General features: G+C 34.8%; 1 protein-coding gene across 5 annotated transcripts in view; it reads right to left on the bottom strand.

Annotated features, from left to right (window-relative positions):
• Nucleotides 1-22,642, bottom strand: part of ADGRL3 (adhesion G protein-coupled receptor L3) — a 790,703-nt gene that overhangs the window by 707,567 nt on the left and 60,494 nt on the right. The window contains exon 1 of one of the 5 annotated variants that reach the window (XM_073891742.1): nucleotides 9,253-9,286. The exons of the other annotated variants lie outside the window; for them this stretch is intronic. The gene's annotated coding sequence lies outside the window, so the exon portion shown is untranslated. Of the gene's footprint in view, nucleotides 1-9,252; nucleotides 9,287-22,642 lie in introns of those variants that run through there. 5 annotated transcript variants of the gene reach the window in all.

Below are 22,642 nucleotides of genomic sequence, written 5' to 3'. Positions count from 1 at the left end.
AAATGAAATAACTACTAGTGCTGAGCTCTGGGCAATAGGTTTCAATGATTTGTTAAATTTAAATTGTGTGTCTAATGATCAGTATCAAATCTCAGTTACCGTTGAATTTCAGATTTTTATTTGTATCAGTGCTATTTATTGTAAATCTGTTACCAATATTCACCCATAATAAACAGTTCCAAGCAATGTAAGTTAAATAAAAAGATTATAAGTACAGGAACTAAAAAAGAATTTACTATGTTAAATATAAAAAAGTACTGGAATCTCTGTAATGTAGCCACAAACCATCCAATTACTCAAAAAACTCATAAGGTGTTAGGAATTCAAAAGCATTATGAATCTAACTTCCTGACTCCCAATGCCAACTGTCTACTACGCTATTCTATCACATGTGCAAAAGACCCCTGCATAAAACAATCTTATGTGAATATTAAAATGATTACCAATCAATTTAATAGCCAAATATGGATTTTAAATATGATGTAAAGCCTCATTATACAGTCCAGATTTTGATCTTATGAAAGTAGCCGTTAAACACAGTGTTTAAAATTAGGAGACTGGGACACCTGGGTGGCTCAGTCGTTCAGTGTCTGCCTTCGGCTCAGGTCATGATCCCAGGGTCCTGAGATTGAGCCCCACATCGGGCTCCCTGCTCAGCAGGAAGCCTGCTTCTCCCTCCCCCACTCCCCCTGCTTGTGTTCCCTCTCTCGCTGTGTCTCTCTCTGTCAAATAAATAAATAAAAATCTTTAAAATAAATAAATGAAAATAAAATTAGAAGACTTACCTTTTTTAATCCTCTTTAACCGAAAAATTCTATTACCAGCGGCCCATACTTCAGAGACATCATGAGGGCATATAAATGGCATTCTTTACAGACTACTCAAGAAGCCTGCTACTTATAACTTCAAGATATGCAAAGCATCCTCAAGCTTTATCTCAATGAATGATTAGGAGAGACTTTATTTTATTATTTTTTTTATAAAGTTCCATATTCAGAAGGCAAGCAAAAGCAGCCGCTGCCCACCCCAAAGTCCGGATAGCAAAATGAAAAGTTTTTATTTTTCACTGAATGTGGTGCCCAAAGTTAGAAGACCTAGAAACTAAGGGCCAAGTGTCTTTCCAGCGTGGACAAACAAAATGGGTAGTCTGGAAGACATGCTCACATTGGTTACTCTGGAAAGATGGTATTAACAATAACTGAACAGATTTTCTAAGGCTTGGGGAAAATAAACAAAATGTACTTTTCTAATCTAATACTTCCTTTAAATTTTTCCCCCCAAATCAATGTTATGGTTTTGTCACTGAAAAGAAATGGAATGTTGTACAAAAGAACTGTGACCAAACAAGGAACCAACAGTTCACTCAAAGTCAGCCAAGGTGCCCAGATCTAAAAAATGAAATTGCTTTGCCCCATTCTCTCTTGCCTTTGCTTCCTTGGTCTTAGGATATTTGGAAGGAATCAAACGGAAGGGGTACTTCAATCTAAAGACTCTGAAGCCTAAATTCTGCCTTCTTTTTCACACCTGTTTGTAACTTAATGCTTCAACCAGGAATCAAGTCCCTGTAGATACTCCTGTTGATTAACAATTTTTACTGCATGTATATCCTCTTAGGATATTTAGCTTTTCATTAGAATAATAATTTTATGTGCAAGAAACACTATTCTTGAGGTGTCAAAAGGTTAGGTCACAGAAATATTGTCAGATTTATAAAAAAATTGGAAGTTTATAAGTGAAAAGCTTAAAAATAGCAGCAATGGATATAGCAAAAAATCTAGTTTTGAGTATCATCTTACTGTAGGTCTTTGGAATAGTAACCCCATTTAGGCAATGTAACTCAAATAATCCTATCTGATTTTTGAGAAAAACTGAAAATAGCTTTATTGTTTTGTCAGATAATAAAGTAGTATTTGCTAATTTTTAAAATTCTAGACATAAAGATATATAAAAATGAAAATTATCGGAAATTATTAGAAGACTTAACTAAACATAATATTTTATATACAATATTCCAAACCTTTCTACATTTTATCTATCAGTATGTTTTATTATAAAAGCAGGTCATAATGTGTGAATCATCTTTTTTATTCAGTAAAATATTACAGCTGTTTTCCAGATCAATAAGTGTAAAGTTTATATCAATGTTTCAAATGTTGCAAAGCATTCCCCTAAGTGGATATATCACAATATATTTTAATTAATCTTTTTTTGTGAGACATATAAATTGATTCTGGTATCTTGCTATTAAATATATACATCTTTATATGGACGTCTGCGGTTAGCTATTTCCTTTTAAACAGGTATAGGGTACCATTTTGATCATTAAACAGTGACAACTTTTTAACTTAGAAAGCCAGTCTACTCTGAAATAATTTTCTCGGGAAAAATAATCTCAGATAAAAAAAAAACTATAACCTGGAGGGGGATTTTCATTTAACACTATCCCATATTTAACCCCTATTAATGTGTCCCAAAGTGACAAGATATATTTCAGGGCAACACAGTATATTAGGGATAGGAAACACCTTATACAAAAACCACTTTTACTTCCATTAATTTATCCTTTTCCTTAAAAAAAAAAAAAAATATTTTAAACTGATTTTAGAGAGCAATATATCAACTGGGTTTATAACTCCTCTAATAGTGTCAGCTTCTTCTGTGGTGAATATATCACAACATTATATTTCCAACATATTTTATACTTCTCAGAGGCCCCATGTATTACTACATTTAATGCTGAAATGTTAATCACCTTCTAGTGGTTACAATACATAACTATCCTTCTTTTCCAGATAAGCAAACTTTGCTGAAAGACGTTAAGTGACTGGGCCATAATCACACATTTATTAAGAACCAATATAAGTACAACACATTTGACATCAATCTCCTAAATCTAACTGCTTTTGTCATGGAGCAAGGATGGAGAGTAGGAGTGGGGATCCTAAAATAAAAAACAGATGGAAAAAGTGGGGAAAAAAACACCAACAGAGGAAACCTGTAAAATCCTCAGACTGAAAAATAAGTCCAAAAACAAACATGGTAAAGCCAAACATAGGAGATTATTACTCATGTAGACATAGAATCATAGATGTGACCTTAGATATCATAAAATCCAGCCTTATACAGATGAGGGGCTACCTCTAATGTTTTAGTCCTGAACTTAAATGTCTTCTACTTAAAGACGCTTTCCTTGATCTCACACTCAACATTCTCTCCTGTTAATTTCTTTGTATAGGATGCTCAGTAAATGTATTATGAATGGATGAAAAGACAGTCAGCTAGCTGCTATGAGAAAATGAATCGTGTTCAGGGAAACAGATATTTTCACCTAATAAACACAAAACAAAATACCATTCAGAAATGTCAATGAAAACCTAGTTTTTGATACAGCAGTTTAGTTACATACAAGTAAACTAAGTTGCAGAACTGATACCTTTTTGACTTCAACACCCAGTCCAAGTAGATCTGTATTTTAAAAGGAGCTGCCCCTAAGCTGATATATCATAACTTCCATTATCAAATAATGCAATATCCTTTTTGAAACCAGTCTAGACAGGTACAATCTGCTGGAGTCTGAAATATTTTTCTTTTATGATCATGAACAGACTTGGAGCAATATAACAAGTTTAAGGCACTAAATTGTAGCCACATAAGAACTTCACTATTAAAGGAGTTTTGTTCAGTGTGAATTAAGAGTTGACATGTCTGTAGGCAAAACATACAAAACCTGTGGAATAAACTAGGCTTTGATACTACACTGTGCTCTTATTTGCCCCTTTTGGTATATGTGCTCAAAACTATTTCCTACTAATAAATGTTTCTTTTTTCCCTTTGAAATATCACTGCAATGTATCCTAAGATATTTTGCAACTGATATCATTTTTATTTCCAACCCTTAAGATGACCAGAAATACCATAAGTTATGTTTAATAGTCTTAAAAAAGCAAAATTCCATTTGTTACTAGCTCATTAATTATCTTTGCTTAGAACTCCAGAATTCTGATCTGAGGAAAAAATTCCCTTGGGGGGGAGGGGGGGACTTTGAATTTTAGCTCCATGTTGGAGGGCAAGGAAAAGGGCAGATGAAATAAACCATCTTTTCAGAATATAAACATGATTCATGCCATAACCATAAGCAGCCAAACCTGGCTACAAAAGTTAAAAAAAAAAAAAAAAGTGAAAGGATCAGCTGTGTCTCAGTGGAACAATTTCAAGTATAAAGATCCAGTGGAAACATTACCCAATTTTACTTTAATCTGTTCTCTTAATTTCCTGACCAGCCCTTTGGAAATTGTTGACTGCTCACAGTCACAAAGCCTTACTACTGAGAATTTACCCAGCAGGTATAAATACTTGGCCGGCTTCCCTCTGGGATTAGGCCTTTACGGCTTCTTCTATAGGCATGAAGATCTACCTTTCTTCTGCTAAAGTTTCCCCTCCTAATATTTGCATTATTGGCCTACCATGAACAATAGCATCACTTATTTTTATAGTGCAATAGAACTTATAATACATTTTGACATGTATAAATTTATTTGATCCTCACAACAGACTTTGCTGGTACACAGGATAGATATTATTAACCTATTTTTATAAATGAGAGAGGAGGATTTCACAAAGGTAAAGTAAATTGTTCTGAAAAACACAGCTGTCAAGGTGTGGCTCTGGGACTGGAATTAAGATCTTGAGACTCCTATTCAAACATTCTTTCCACTAAATCCTTGTGATTTTAGATTCTGGATTCTATTCAATTCTATGCCAATGTTGACTCTAGATGTTGACTTTATCTAAGTAACTGAAACTTTGACCAAAAAATTGTATTTAAAGTAAATAAATGTACCATAATTTAATGAGAAGGGGAAACCAAACTAACATTGGTGTTTGGCTACCTGGATCATGCCCTATGCTGTGTACTTTATATGTTACCTGCATTCATCAAAATAAAGCAATATCAACCACTTACTAAAGTACTTTAATCCATGTGCTATTCTTAAGATTCATATATGTGACTGTAGTGGATTTAAGTGGGTCAGGCCTATATTATCATCCACAAATGTGGAACTTGAGGCTCAAGATGAGGTCAAATGACTTATTTTCCTAAGTGTCAGAAATTGAAATCAAGTTACTGGCCTGCGTAATATTTAAGGGAATATAACATATGTAGTATAAACTCCACCCATAGGTAGCCATAAACCATCCAAAACACTTGCTGCAAGTCCAGTCATTATTTTTAAAAGTAAATACATAAAACCTGGAGGATTTCTTTTCTAATAACTACACAAGAAAGAAATAAAAATTTAAACTTGTTTAGTACTTCAGTTTCCATTTTCTTTCACAATCATCAATTACCTGATTCTCACAAAAATATTCATTATGTATACTGGGATTTTCTCAGTTTTATGGATGAAGTTTATAATAATTTAAGAAAGTTAAATAATAGGCCTAAGATTTCACAGTAAAATCTTTTAGAAAAAACAAAGCATTAAAATGTATTTTTTTCCTTAAATTTTAGCTGTGTTCTTGCTAATGTACCAGCTTGCAAAAAAAAAAAAGGGGGGGGACTGTCTAAATATAGAAAACAGTCAAACCGGCATAAAAAGAAGCTCAGTTTATACATTATGAACTAAGATGATTAAAATGAATTAGAAATGAACAGCAGGAATTCTAAAATCTGTAATACAAAATGATTCTTTAAACAAATCTGTGTAAACCCCACTAGAGAACAAAATATAGCCCAGAAAGCTAGAAACGAAGAATAAATACAATCAAAACCTGTAATAAAATCATGACTACTGGGAAAAGACATTCACTAACTCCTTATATATAGCAGAATTGAGTGCTATTCTTTTAAGTTAGAAAGAGGTAAATATATAGCAAATGGAAAAGATGTATTCTCTGTACTACAGGCATTACATGTATGAACCCAAGAATTGTACAGACCAAAAACATAAATGGCTTAAAAACATGGATGACATGCCTTTAATGGGGTTAAGGCAGGGTTAAGCTCTAGAGTTATGGTGGGAAAGAGCCCTCTCTATTGTGAACATTTTGATGATGTTGAAAAAAAAAAATCTTTTCTGCCCAGCGGCATGACCTTTATTTAAATGGATTGCTTTGCTGAATAGGATAATCAACTTCTTTTGTCTAACAGTCTTTGCCCCCAGGTAACTACTCCTCATTTTGCCAGGATAATTCTCCCATCTTTCTGCTTTTGGCCCACACGCTTATTATCATGAACTCTGATGCCAGCTTATTGTCTTTTCCCTAACATCTGTCTTTGACTTGCGATACAGTCGCAGATCTAATGCTTTAAAAAAGAGTCACAAATGCCTACCTCCTTAATCTTTATTTAGTGTTCTACTTCTATTTTTTTTTCTACTTCTATTTTTAAGAGAATAAACTGACTCAGCAGGGTCTCCCCTGAGGCCAACAGACATCACTTTTATTTTAGATATGTAAGTAGCCAAATGCCCAGTCTGATCTGTCTAGACATGGTTAACACTCAAGCGCCTGCAGGTACCAGGCAGGTTATGTAAATGAATCAAGTGGGCTGGGCAGAAACAATGCAAAGGAGCGAGAGCTCTGGTAAACTAAAAAATGCATGCTCCCTCTAAAACAATCTACTTCAGGTTTCTAAAGAACACTGAGAGACAAACTTTGCAGACTGGTTAGATCTTGCAGGGCATTCTGAGACTGCTGGAGAAAAGAGAAGAACCAGAGACCCTGTGCTTTCCTTAGGATAATACAGTGACAGGACAGTATAATGCTTATCAATATGAAATCCCACACGCACATCCTATTGAAACAGAAGCAAATACCCTTCAGCTACCACACAAGCTAGATGCCCCTGGGGGCATAGTCATTACCAAAAGATACTTTTCTGTTGTTATTGAAGAAGGCATTAAGGCAGGTATAAGAAAAAGCATAAGAGAGGCACCACTCAAAGTTGATAAAGGTAAGATCCCTCCCCTCAGATAAACTTCGATAGCATAATGGAGGAGATAATTAATCTGAAAATACAAAGGAGTGAAGTGCATTACAGCAGGTAATAGTGACAGCAAAGACTAACTACTTTGTCCCAGCTATACAGACAAGATTCACTGTCTGGGAACAGTGCAGAGGGTTGACTCTACCCTCTTTATAAAGTCTGAAGGCTGTAACTACCCTCAGTTGCCATTCTAGACCCCTGTTCCAGGAAGGAGAGTAAAGCCCAGAAAAAGAAAGTGACTTGCCCAAGATCACAAAACTACTTTTGCAAAGTCAGGAACAGATTTCTAAGCTATTCTTGACTGACCAGCACTCTAATTCTGATGGCCAAAGAAACATTTATAGAAGATACGCTATATATTCTAAACATGCTATTTTTAAAACATTCATTCAACACATTTACTGAGGAGTTGTAGGCTAGATACCGCGGGAGGGGGGAGAATAAGTTATTAAACACAGCATAAACTGTCCTGCCCTCACAGAAATCCAGTGTCATGGGGAATTAGATGTTGGCAACATGGGGCCAACATAGTTTCAAGCTCATAATATATTCTTTTCTTGTCTTCCATTAATGGGATACAATTTGGAACTCCTCAGTTTCATATTGGAGATGGCAGTCTCTCCCGTGGTTTATATAATAATATTAACATTTATCATTTTTATATTTGCTCATTAAAGTGTTAGGGATTTTCATGTTGAAAAGGAGGAAAAAACTACTCATGACAGGACTTTGTCATCAAATATTTCTCAGACTTCCACACTTTAGTTAACTTTTTCTCACCAAAGCTATTCAAATTGCAGCAGCTTCTTCTTCTAATACTGCTACATATGCACAAGATTTCTTGACTCTTTGCTCATTTATTATGTTGCATGTAGATTCACCTACAAGATGGTCATTTTAGCCTCCTTTATTATAACCAAGATTGCAGAAGATGATAGATTATTTATTGAAAAAGTCAGAATTTTTGCAATTTTTCTAACCATTCATATTTACTATAACAATTTCTTTTAAAATGACATTTATGCCTATGAGCAGGTATCTTTGTGGGGATAAGTATCTCTTTAAATGCTTATTGAAATATTTATTAGATAAATAACAAAATGTCATTAAGACTTGCACCACAGATTCCATTTGGGGGCACAGACGTTAGTTAGAGAAAATGTGCCTTAAAACCTCTAAATGTTTTTATAATACATAGAATTAATAAATTTGAACTAGTGTGGCAGCCATTTCCTTCTCATATGCCACATGTTGGAGGGTGGAGAATGGGTCATAAAAATTTTACCACAGCTTTCATAAAACTATACTTCCATTCTCTAGAGCAATTCTTTTTTTTCTTTTAACATTGGCTAAAAAACAGATGGAAACAAATCAATGCCACAAAATATGTCACAAGGACTTTCTATACAAGCCTATATTTTTCAGCAAGCACAGGATCTCTGTACAACTCTGAAGAAATGGCTCGTGACTGGGCATATCCCTGGCAAGAGTGACAGCTATACCACACTGACACGGAGTCCAAAGCATTAGTCTAGCTTGCACCATATTCAGGACAGTGCATCTTAGCAGTGACGTGCCTCCACCAACTGCAAAAAGGCAACATACTGTACATTCACCTTCAAATACCACACTCAGGAAAAGAGAGCTTCAGATTCATGATCATCATCTTAAATATTTATTTTCCTTTCCAAATCAAATAAATTCAACACAGTAAACTAAAATGTGGTCCTGAGTGAGTCAACATGTGCTTTTATTCTCTTAAAAACAACAGCAAAAACAAAAATAATAAGTAAGCTACCACTTCATACCAGAAATTGCATTAAGCATTCACATGAACCGTCTCCTATCCCAAAACAAAACAAAACAACAACAAAGTAGGTGTAATCATTACTCCCTGTTTACTGAGGACAATATCAAGACTTAAAAGAGTGTAAGTAACTTACCCAGAGTCACACTGCTAGCAAGGACAAGGAAGCAAATCCAGGTAGTCTGACATTAGAAGTTCCAGGATACTATACATCACTCCAGAATACCATATAACAGTTTAAAGGAGATCGTATTTATCCTCAACTAATCTGAATGTTCTTCAATGGGCACAAAGAATCTTGATAACTTTTACTTTAAATCAAGATTCCTTTTCATAAATATCAAAATAAATTCAATATTACTGACAATTAAAATCACTCAAGACTTACTTTTCAACCTAAATATTTCAAACGTCAATTAAATGGCAGAATTAGTGTTAGTTTTAGTTGTCCTCATACCATGGAAACCTCGCTGAGGCCACGACAATGTTCTTACAAGCAGTGTGTCCCCATCTGTCTGGGGAAACGTTAGAATAAAGCACTTCCACTTAATGAAAACCATGACTGCGGTTTTTTTTCCTTTAAAAAGGATGCTCAAAAAGTAAAATCCTACAGTCTTCATTATATAGAAAACCCAGGGCTTGTACAGATACTTGATTTATGTGAATGCAACCTTAACTTGACTAATAAATTGCCTTTACTTTCATTTGAAAAATGTAGGACTTTACCCTAACTCTGCCTTTTTTAGATTCACTTCCTACACTTCTTTTTAAAACATAGTTTCTGAACACACTTCATGTTTCTGAACGTAAATTGTTTTCATCAAAATTTTAAGTTTGTCACTAAAATTCAACACATAGACACACAAAAATTTAAACTCAGTATCTCAAAACACATCTTGTTTTAAAACTCTATAAAAGCTCTGCTTTAGCAAAACACAAATTTATATGAGAAAGGAAAATGTTTTAGTGTCCTCTGAGACACATCACTTAGAGAAATCGGATGTTCTAAATAATTCCCAAATATCGAAATTATATGGAATTGACTATGAATTCATTCTGTTATCTGAATACCTCACAGAGATCAAGCACTTTTAAAAAATGTATTTTCACCTTTTTTTTAATGTTTTATTTATTTATTCATGAGAGTCAGAGAGAGAGAGAGAGAGAGAGGGAGGCAGAGGCAGAGGGAGAAGCAGGCTCCCCGCCTAGCAGGGAGCCCGATGCAGGAATTGATCCCAGGACCCTGGGATCATGACCTGAGCCGAAGGCAGACACTTAACCATCTGAGCCACCCAGGCGCCCCATTTTCACTTTTAATGGTAAATTTAATACATACTGAAGGGTTCTTTGTTAAACAGACACATCATTTTCTTCCCTCTTGGTTTGCATTAATATCACACAAATGAACAGAAAGAATCTAGAATTAGATAGAACGATATATCACCCATTTATTCTCTAATGAGAATGAACATCTATGAAAAGGAAACCCTTCTACCATTTGGCGCAAACAGAGGAGAGGGTCATGACATCTAAAAATCTACTTCTTCCAATGTTAAGTGACGTTTTCCTCTGTCCCAGTTCTGAGAAAGGTCACTTACACATTAATTCTGGGCTGGCCATGAATGCTGCTTCTAAATAATCTGAAGCCCAAAAGCAGTGAATACTCTTCCGTAAATTAGTGACCTCTGGGATGCAGCTGCCTTCAGCAGAGATCAGAAAAGAAGTAAGCTTCTCTGTTTCCTTACCCATGTCAGCCTTTAGCAATTTACTTTTTCTTTACATGCCACAAAATCAATCTTATAAATACCTACACTTCACACTGATGCGTACATAAAAGTTCTATGTACATAACATATTTCATTTTGCAAATTCTTCCCATTTATTTTCAGATCTGAAATACTAAAAAAACTTAATACTACCCTTCCTCTGAACCACCAAAAGCTCTAGGGTAATTATACTTTCTAATGTCACCATATAAACTCATGTGAGATGAGATACTTGAAAAACTGGGTAGCATTCGATTCTGTCAAATTGTGAAGGGCAAGGACTTTAGACATTCAATGCAATACAGCCATGAAGAGCAAAGATTTACAACAAATAGAAATTTCACAATTTCATTTGACCTTCTTGGCTCCTAGGGGCATTTGAGTTTATAGTCTTTATTTAGACTTTGAAGCCCTGGACTTGAATTCTGGTTCCACTACTTCTTAGTCGTACTCCCTGAGCATTAATTGTAGAGAAAGAGAACGCTAATACCTATTTTTGGCATTTTCTAAGAGAAGGTCTCTTACATTCCTCTCATATAAGAACATTCAATACAGCTTTTCTGTTTTTTCTTTTAGCCACAGATTTCCTCCGTTTATTAGGAGACAGAGTTTTCTAGGAATGAATGTACAGGCAAATATTATCATTTCCCCTATTCATAGTGTGAAAAGAATTTAGAAATCACAAGCATAAGGTCTTCCAAAATTAAGTGTTGACATAACTATGGTCAATGAAGGAACTGATGAGGAAAGTCGTAAAACAAAAATCAGGTGTTTCTGACATAGCAAGGACTCCATATTTAAGGAAACAAATCCTTACTATATTAGCTGCTATGAAAGGCAGGTGTTTTGGACATTCTGCATTTCTTGGCCATTCTCAACATTTCATCTGCTTATTAGCAGCAATAATAAAAACATGCTTCTGATAACATTAATTTCCTTACAACCTCTCCAACTGCCTCTGCACTGTGTACGTCTTTCCTCTGATGCAGTGTTAATACAACGTCTAACCCACTATAATCGCCACTCCACTAAAATGCTTACTTAAGACCTTCATGATTAGGTAGATACATGCTTCCCAGAGTATCTAATCCCAGATAATCAGATTTTTTCCTTATTAAGAACATTAACTGAAAAGTAATACAAATAATATGATTGTGGTGTGGGAAATATTGGTGCTGAACATGTAAAATTCTCTCAAATTCACACCCTCTATAGAATTGAATCAGTCATGCCACAACATTCTGTGAGTACTTTAACCTTTAAGGTTTCCCTTCATGAAAACACAGAAGAAGCAAGCAGGGTCCCTGCACTCAGGAGCCTACAATTTTAAGTTTAGGCTTAGAAGCTGTAACTATTATTTCTGGGCCTCTAACATTTAACCTTTACATATTCTGACCTTTAAATGTGGATTGTTGTTGCAAGCTCCACAGGTCGAAATTATTTGCACTCTAACAGTTCTCAACAAATTAGGATCTGAAAAGAAACTGCTTTATATAAACAAATTTTAGACAATTATTGTGTCTTGTAAACAGTAACCAATCTCTTTGACATGATATTTTGAAAAGAAACCTGCAAGTTGGAGGAACTGGTTTTTCTGGCAACAATTTGATATGTAACTTAAGCATGCTACTCTAATTTCTTTTGGTCTCAGTTTCTCCAACTGTAAAACAAAGGAGTAGAGCTAAATGATTTGTAAAAGTTCTTGCCAGCTCTCAAATCGATGATCTCATTTAAATTTTTTACTCAGATGAATTAAATGGCCAGTTAATAAATCATCTATTATATTAAATGTGATGATCTGTGTAAGGCTTCGCTGGAGAATGGCAAAGACTTGCATTTTGGTTTAATTTTTAAAAGAAAGGCTATAGCCAAATTTAGAGCTAGTTGAATCTGACAGCTTGTTCTGCAAATGACATTATTACTTGAATAGAGCATTAGGCCATATTTGGAAAGTGCTTGAAGTAGCAAAGCAAAATAGATTTTATTATGGCTTTATTTAATGCCATGCTTCAGAAAAATCACAAATCAGTTTCATTAAATTTAAACAGATACATTTAAAACTTGGCAAAGGTGACTATGATAATGAAGAATGATTATTTCTCTACCTATCTGGTACAACCAGTCTGTACACTACTACGATAAGATTTAATCTATTCAAGCTGGAAACAAATGGGCTCCGTACAGAGTTCAAGTGCATGTAGTTAAATTTCTCAAAATCAGACCTATTGTTCTCAAATTCTTTTAGAAATTTCTTCTTAAAAGAGCACACACAAGAGAACAGGGAGGACAATGTAAAATGCACTAATAAAGAGTATGTGCCATTAAAAAGGGAGAAAAAGAAGTCTGGATTCTCATTCCACCTTGATGTTCTAATTAATATTAGTCATACAGCAGACACTGCACCTACCAGCCAAAAGTTTATAATGAACAGAGAGACTTACTGCAGAGTCTCTTATCAGTGTAGCTCCCTTGGGGCCACAAATATTGATCCTTTTCATTGAATAAATACTAAAGTAACAACAGGAATTCATTATGTCTGACCTAACAAGAATTTTTAATTGAGCAAGTTACTATCTGAATGCCCAGGAAACAGTAGATATACTATCACTTACCATTCACTTCTTAAAGCTCCAACTATAAAGGGCAAATAATTACTGAGTTGACAAAATTATTCGTTTTCCCAAGAGTGCTCTCCAATCTCTAAGTAAATGTCCTTAATCTTAAAAAATTAATACAGTTTTTGCCAACTGAAAAACTCAATCATATATTTCCTGTAGTGTAGTAGCAGTGTTTCTCAAAAAATTATCTTGCCCAATTAATAAATGATAAATTAGAGGTTTAACATTTAATTTTACATAAGGTCTTTTTCCAAATATGTGTCATATTTAAATATGTCACACACAAATGGAATAAAATGAAAAGAAAGGACATTTCTTTCTCTTAAAAGTAGATTACTAGCACTACAATGGTATGCTAGCAACTCGATGTTAAATTTTCCATAGGAAATTAAGATACATGAGTATTTTCCTCAAAACTTCCTCAAAATATGGCTGAGTCAAATAAATTTTTAGATACCTTATTAGACCCTAGAATAAAACCAAACTGATAGTAAGATGTAGATTTAATAAGATTAATCAGGAAGTAATAGGGCTATTCTTGAGATGTTCTACATTCTGCATCTGCATTAAGAGAAAAAAATGAATTCATGAGAGAAAAGATGCAATTACTTCAAATTGCGATATCAAGTCTGTGTCTTTTACATTAAGAAGTTGATCTTGCCCACTCAAAATACAAATAACTTTCAAAAGAACTGAAGCAATATTAATCAAGATATACTTTCCCCCCTAAGCTACTTATACTTTTGTTTTCATTTTGATCAGTTAACAAATTGAATTCATAACAAAAGCAAAATAAATTTTATAGACTATCTGAAAAATGAATCCATATGTTTTAGAAAATCAATCATATATTTACATGGGATCATAAAAAAAATGGCACGTCGGTCAATCTGATAATTGTATATATTTAGGAATTTTAAAGTCAGTTATCAAATTTTCCTTGCCAAGATTTTGGACTAAGATCATATTCATATACTTCCACAAAACTTACTTGATTAGGATTTTATATCTTTAAAGCATTTCAACATCCCTTTGGAGGTACAAGTGTACTACTTATTTCATAATTACAATACTTTAGCCAAATTGTGGAAATAAAAAAGTGAAAGTAACTAAAATATTCTATAGTCTACTCCAATTTGAGACAGATAATAGCTTCTCTGAAATAGATACAGAGATTCAGTCCAGGGACAGCCCACCTTTTAATTGAATAGCTCACAACTTTTGTGTGCCAGTACATGAGAGAGACTGAGAAAAGAAGGTACTTTTGTTTTTCTTTCTTTTTTTTCATCAAAGTATAGTTGACACACAATGTTAGTTTCAGGTACACAGGTTCTTCTTATAGAACCATGATGTTAAGGGAAGGAGAGCATCTTTATTTACCAAGCTAACAACAATAACTTACTGTGATCTTTCTAGTCTGTGCTGAAATGTGGAGGATACCTTTTAGGCAAGCTAAAACCAAAAGAAGGATAAGGAAATGGACACTCTGGGTGAAAATGAATCCAACTTGGGCCTCCTCAACTCTCCAGGGCTAATGTAGCAGTGGAAAATGGGATGAGGGTGGCTGCAAATTGGCCAATCTTTGAGATCAATGACGGTATAGTGGTGTTACAAGTACTCTCTATGTGTAAATCTTACTTAAAACATACAAATCATTTGGGGGGAGGGGACAGAGACTTTTATTCATGCTAAGTTGCAGCTGTGGCCCTCGTGGAAAATAAGAAAATGCTGATTGATGCCTCATAAATATCCCATGCCAGTAATTTATTATATGAGATATTTATTTTGCTTTTATAAAAGTTATTATAAATATACTCCAACAGAGTTGAAAGCTTAGTTTTCCAACTAGAACTATAGTTGCTTTCATTTATGCAATTTATTTATGTCTGCTTAAATCTTTTTTTTTTTTTTAAGATTTTATTTATTTATTTGAAGGGAGCACATGAGCGGGGGGGCGGGGTGAAGGGAGGGGCAGAGGGAGAAGCACACTCCCCACTGAGAAGGGAGCCCAATGCAGGGCTCAATCCCAGGACCTGGAGATCCTGAGCTGAGCCAAAGGCAGCCACTTAACTGACTGAGCCACCCAGGTGCCCTGCTTAAATCTTTTAAACATATTTTAAAATACAGCATTTAATGCACCAAAATTACTATTAGGCTCAGTATTATAATACTTACAGAAAATATAATACATCAAAATCAGAATATTTGCAAAACTACTAAATACTAAATACCACTATTAATACTGAAATACTACTAAAATACTAATGCTATATACTAAATACTACTACTAATACTAAAAAAATAAATTAAAATTCATTTATTAGCAATAATTCTGCACATTTCCATTGCCAAAAATACAATGCTAAACACTAACTCTCCATTGCCTTGTTACCATAATGTTCTTGCGAATTTATTGTTAAAGAACAAAGGCACCAATTTTAATTCATGGTTTACTTTACTTACTGGACTACTACAATTTGGATCCAAATGATTTTTGAGTCAGGCATAACATTTTTTGGAATGATTAGGTTTTTCTTACATATAAACTATTTTCATTCTATAAGGATATGCATTAAATTCTAAATAACTGTATTACAAAAAATACTTCCTGAAAATTCTTATCCCTATATTTTTATAATAGTCTGTAAAAAATGTATGTATATACCACAGATCTCAATATGGGATCCACTGCAGAACATTCCTCATCCACAAATTCTATCGAAAAATATTAAATGCTTAGTGAATCAAACCAATATATGACAAATCTCTTTTTCCAACAGAAATAATGTTAAAATTGAATGGCATGTTTAAGATCTAGAATCCCTATTCTCTAAGTCTCCCCAAATGAAAGAGTCCACTCTTCATTCTGCCTTATGAATATGTATGAGCACAATTTAAACTTTCTAAAATACCCCTAAATGCATTTAAAAAGGTAACATAGTAGTGACACATGGTAAAAGTCTAGAAAATGGAGCCCTGTCTTAAGTAATCCCAAGCCTGAAAGACCATGAAATGGAGAACCAAGTCCACAGTCTGAAAGACCCTTCAGGTATAGTTGTGCAGGGTGGCTAGAAGAGGCATGAAGGAGGTGGCCCAGAGGACCTCTCTGAAAATAAAATTACTGTTAGACTCACTACAAAAATAAAAATAAAAATCTAACCTGAAATGGTACGTTACTGTTGAGTTTATCAAATTGTAACTGCCCAAATAAAATTCTATAAATATATCAAGACTTAAAGATGTAAAATGCAGAAGTTAATATATTAGAATTCCTCATTAATTTTACACCACTGTGGATAATTTTCCCAAAATATTCATGTGCACTGATGTGTGTGTTTTTTATAAGGACTAAGGAAAAGATGAATTCCAAAATGCAAACTTTGAAGATCATTATTTGTTTTAAGTTAATCTCTTAACTTTGAATGAAATTGTACTGAAGGTCAAAAATCTTAGATTGAAGCTAATTTTTCACATTATTTTACTGTGTGTGCCAGGACCTCCCATTTCCTGGAACCGACTGACCTCCACAGTATGTTATATTGCTTTTATCCAAAAGCCAGTTTGATTCAGCACTTTTCATCATGTTCAAGGCTAGTAAATTTCAAAACCTGTCCATTCTAGCCAATTATCTCACTTTTTCCTCCCCTAAAAAAACTCCTTATGTTACACTTTTTATCTTATATTACTTAGAACTTTTGCCCACAGAGATTAGACGTTGTTTACAACACAAGGTATATCAGCCACATTCTTCTGCCACAATTCAAAGCCACCTTATTAACTGTTCCCCTTTTGTTTAGCCTGGGAGGGAAGACAGGCAACAACTAATGCTATCATGGGGTAGACACAAAACCTAGAAGATACAGCCTTGAAAGGTCAGGTACATGCCAGCCCTGCCATGGAACCAAAGAAAAGTCAGTCAGTCAAAAAGAAAAAACAAAACAAAACAAAACACCTGGGAAATAACCTTTTGAATTGTGAACATGATGAAGAAAGATTATCAGCAGATGATGAAGCTTCACTTATATTAAAACCCAGTATCTGGGGGCGCCTGAGTGGCTGTTGGTTAAGCATCTGACTCTTGATTTCGGCTCAGGTCATGATCTCAGGGTCATGAGATCCAGTCTCATGTAGGACTCCACACTTGGCATAGGATCTGCGGGAGATTCTCTCTCTCTCCCCATCCCTTTGCCCCTGCCGTCACTTGCCCTAAATAAATAAATAGATCTTAAAAAAAATTTATCTGTAGCAATGTCACAAATGGTTTTTATCAAGTTCTTCTTTGCTAGATTCTAAGTTCCCAGAAATGCAGAAGTATTATTCAAGTTGATGCAATTAATAAAAATTAGTTCAAATGTTCTGTATATCAAGATAATACCTAATATTGATCATTCAAATGAGCATGTTTTAAAGAATTTATCATTTTTCTTCCCACCTTTCTCTGTAGAGAGAGACGGCTGTGAAATTCCATTAACACTTTTCTGCCTCTTAATAGCATGATCAACAGTACAACTTTACAGGTGACTTGGCTGTAGCCATAAAACATAAGATGCTCTTTTTTGACATGGTTACTGGGACCTATGACCTTGGTCTTCCTAACTTGTATTGGTACTTACTCAAAGGCTCTGTGTTTTTTTTTTTTTAAAGAAACTTTGTTGAGGCGCCTGGGTGGCTCAGTCGTTGAGCGTCTGCCTTCGGCTCAGGTCGTGATCCCAGGGTCCTGGAATCAAGCCTACATCCGGCTCCCTGCTCCACGGGGAAGCCTGCCTCTCCCTCTCCCATTCCCCCTGCTTGTGTTCCCTCTCTATGTCTCTCTCTGTCAAATAAATAAATAAAATCTTAAAAAAAGAAAAAAGAAACTTTGTTTTTCCCCCAGACATAGTATACACTTTCAGTACAGTGTATTTTTTTCCTCTCCCGTTCTGGAGAACCCAAAAGATAAACAACAATTTCAGTACTGGCAGTACTGGCCATAGGTCAATTATACTACTCTAATAATTCTCCATTTCATTAGGTAAAAGTAAGTTTTCACTCAGCAAAATCTGAATCCAGATAACATGGTCCTTTGCTACATTTGCCCATTTGGAGTTCTGTGTGTAGAGGGTAGTTTAAAGAAAAGGTTAATTAACACAGCTGTGGCCTACATGCTACATTTTCTAGACTAAGACAATTTCAATTCAGTTCCCCTAGAAATCAGTTGACTGGAATTCTTGGCTTTCTCCCAGGCAGTTTCTTAAAAAGGTTACCAGCTTAATTGAATGAAATCAGTGTCTGCAACCATCAACAATTATCTATAGAGCAATACTTGTTATTAGACTGAATAAAATCAAAGTTAGAAACCAACCACAATTATTTATGGAGCAGTAATTCTCAATATGGGCCACTTTGATTGCATCTGTAACTATTATGGAAACTTCCTGAAATCTACTTGTTTATTCTTTCATGCAGACGCCATGCAGATAATCAAACACACCAACCAACAAGTCTATCTCAAAACAATTTTCATATATTTCAAAGAAAGACAAAATTAACCTGGATCAAATGAGAAAAGTCTACACTAAATGGTTAAATAATCATAGCCTATTTTACCCACAACTATGAAGCTCTCTATATTACGTTTGCTGTTAGCCAGTCACTCCCACTTTATGGCATGTTTTTTTCCGTTATCATTACTTATGTCTCCCTGGCCCTGGGAACATTTTTTTATTCATTTGAGAAAAGGATGCCCACAGTTTTGACGGACAGAACTTGAAATGACCGAGTAACATAGTCATAATCACATTGTACTGAATGCCTCCCTAGATGACTAGTAGCACATCACGTATCATTTAAGGCTTTTTCTGGCACCTCATAGTAGACAGACACTCCATTCAAATGGGAGAAATTCAGAAGTATTTATTCTTCTTGCAAAATGAAGGGTTAGAATTAAACTTAAAATTTCAGAGATTAGAGTTTTCCATGGTCTTTTTTTAATGTACCAGCTATAAAGACAACTGCTTTGTCATTTACATTCAATTACAGCTAATATTAAAAGGACTAAACCCCAATCACGAGTTCACTATTTCTTAGGAATAGTCTGATTTTTTTTTTTTAAATGCCAAAGGGAATTAATACATTATTTTAAATTCCTTCTTTCTGGGAAAATTAGGGGTATCTTTACTACAAACTCAATCTCTATTAAAAAGTATTTTACATACTGTAAATCTCATTCCAATTATTACATTCAATAACAAATAACAGTTATCTTATATTTAGGAAACAGTTTATCTTATATTTAGGAAATAATACAGCATAAAGCAAATTGAGAATGAACTCTTTCTGCAAAGATTTTACATTTGCCTTTTTAACTTAGCTATTAATTATCTTCCTAATGACTAAATATACCAATATTACATTAAAAATTTTTCAGAAATCTCAAATGTGAAATTTTCTCCTTTGTACTGGAGTCTAAATTCATCTAAATATGCACAGTTCCTAATACACCTGAGTCCTATTTTATAAATCTTCTCTGGCACTGTCACTGAGACGGGAGGTGCTGGTACTTTGTCCCAAACTATTTGAAAAGACATGTCCTTTTGTGTTTGACTTAGAGTAGTTTTTGAGAGTAGGTGGCAGTGCATCACAGGACAAAAATAATGAACTGGTTCCTTATTATTCAAAATAAAGGTGTCCATGGTTCCTGGTGAATAGGTGGCATTGTATAAAGTAGGACGAAACTAGGGGAGACAGAAGTCCTCAACTCCTGTTTCCCTTCTCTTTTCTCAATCAAGGTAAATGCTCTTAATATTGACTATCATAGAACAAATATGATTAGGAGGAAACTGGGCCCAAAATAAAGGTCATGGGAGGACACCAAGGGAGAGATTTTTAAATAAGTTCAGGATATAGGCCCAGGCAATAAGCAGCCCAGGTTATTGAAAGAACAGAGAGTGGAGATTAGTAATACACTGTTCAGAGAATGTAAAAGCAAAAGTTGCCCAAATTTTTTTTAAGAAAGTGAAGTCTAGAAATAACACCATCATGAGGTTAACATTTCTTCCTGGTAAAACTGAAACAGCTATAAAATAGAATTAGCACTTACAGAGGAAAGGGGTGATTCCTGAGAAGGTTACCCCAAACTGAATTTATTTTCTAATTTTGAAAGAGTTACTGTTATCAGGGAGAATTTAGATACTCAGTGTATGGAATTTCATAAAGGTTTTTATTAAAAAAATAAGACACAATACATAGGAATGAAAAATGTATAATTATGTAGTCATAGGTGGCTAAATGACCATACTACACAGGTGGTTATGAAATGACCAGAGCAGGGCGCCTGGGTGGCTCAGTTGGTTAAGCGACTGCCTTCGGCTCAGGTCATGGTCCTGGAGTCCCGGGATCGAGTTCTGCATCGGGCTCCCTGCTCAGCGGGGAGTCTGCTTCTCCCTCTGACCCTCTTCCCTCTCGTGCTCTCTATCTCTCATTCTCTCTCAAATAAATAAATAAAATCTTTAAAAAAAAAAAAAAAAAAGAAATGACCAGAGCTTTCCCAGAATCTATGGTACTGCTAAAAAATAATTTCTGATAACTGTTACATATTAAAGATGACCCTTACAGAGAAGTCTTGATTCCTTCAACAAGCAATAATGTTGAAAGGAGAAGCTTGTAACCATGGCTTACCTCACCCTTCCCGGATCTCCGTTTATCCTCTTCAATCTCCTCTTTCCTTCTCTGTCTCCCCTCAAAGTCTAACATTTAGCCCCACAGAACTCAGTTGCTTAAAAGAACAATCCTCTCTTAGCTTTGGACCCTCATAAATGTTGTTTCCTTCTGCCTCAAAGAAGTTCCTCCTCACTTTGCATGGCAAATCCTAGAGCCTTTCAGACTCAATTTAGATGTTTCTTCTTTTCAAAGGAGATACTCTCTTTGACCTCCCTGGCTGGTTCCAAAGTCCTTGTAAATACTACCTTGAAACACTGTATTATATTTTGTATCATATTTTACTATGATTCTTTAATCACAATTACATGTTTCTTCTATTCAGCACTATGCTTTAAACCACCTCTTGAAAAAACAAAGATGACTGATTTGTATCCGCACCACCACCGCATGCACACCACACCGTGGCTGACTTCAAAATACCAATCATCTAAATTCTTAGAAACACCGTGGCAAATTGATATTTTTCTTTTCTTTTTTTTTTAATTTTATTTATTTATTTGACAGAGAGAGACAGCGAGAGCAGGAACACAAGCAGGGGGAGTGGCAGAGGGAGAAGCAGGTCTCTTAATACAGATGAAGAAACTAGATTTGGTTGCATATGATGACAAAGGTCATAAACACGTCTCTCAAATCAAGTCATAGTTCAAATCTTTGTGTGTCAAGGTGTAGTCTATGACAGAAACTGCTAAGCACTTTTCACTTACCTTATTTAATTCTCACAGTCACCCTGAAATACACATTTGTGGTTGAAAAAAAAATGAGACTCAGTGATACTAAATAATTTTTCCAAAATCGGAAAGGCAGGGCGCCTGGGTGGCTCAGTTGGTTGACCGACTGCCTTCGGCTCAGGTCATGATCCTGGAGTCCCGGGATCGAGTCCCGCATCGGGCTCCCTGCTCGGCGGGGAGTCTGCTTCTCCCTCTGACCTTCCCCCCTCTCATGTACTCTCTCTCTTTCTCTCATTCTCTCTCTCAAATAAATAAATAATAAAATCTTAAAAAAAAAAAAAACAAAATCGGAAAGGCAGTAAATATCAAAAATAAGAGTCAAACCTACATTATCTACACCAAAGTCTTTGTTCTTACCATTACACTCTAATTCTGACATAAATTATACTACACTACACTGTCTCTAGTCATTTCATTATTTATTAACAAGTAGATCAAGCAATGCCCAGGGAAAAAAACCGACAGAAATGTACACTTGTGGTTCTTCCTATGAACAGCTGTTGGCTAAATGCTTTGGTAGGAGGTATCAAAATCAGTTCATTTGGGCCTTCGTCTCTCATCCTTATAGTATAAAACAACCAAACCATTATTAGGTTCTAAATACTATTCAAATATTTCACATCTTTACAGGTTTAATATTCAATGAAACCATCTTCAAATATTTAAATCATTCTCATCTCTTCTGACTGTGACCTCATATGGTATTAATATCTAGTATGTTCATCATGTGTTTTGACACTTAATCATACACATCTCAAAAACACCAATGAAATCTGAAGTTCCTTGATTGTTAAGACCCATCTTTTACTTCTTCAGGAATCTCTGAAGCCTCTAGCATGGTGTCAGATACCAAGTACTTATTCAAATGTTTCCTAAATTGAATCATAAAGTAATGATTTTTGAAATTGTAGGAAAGAGAGAATCTAATATGTCACTAGCATATATCTTGGTAACCTATTTGAGTCTGCATTGATTTACATCACTTTATAATAGAATCACATAGATTTCCAATGAAAGTGAATATTTTAAAATATAAA

Source organism: Callorhinus ursinus, unplaced genomic scaffold (assembly GCF_003265705.2).
Source record: "Callorhinus ursinus isolate GAN/ISIS: 27379988/994484 unplaced genomic scaffold, GSC_fseal_2.0 scaffold4, whole genome shotgun sequence".
Classification (NCBI taxonomy): Eukaryota; Metazoa; Chordata; class Mammalia; order Carnivora; family Otariidae; genus Callorhinus; species Callorhinus ursinus.
Note: the sequence above shows the minus strand (reverse complement) of the source record. Positions and strands in the feature narration are given on the sequence as shown.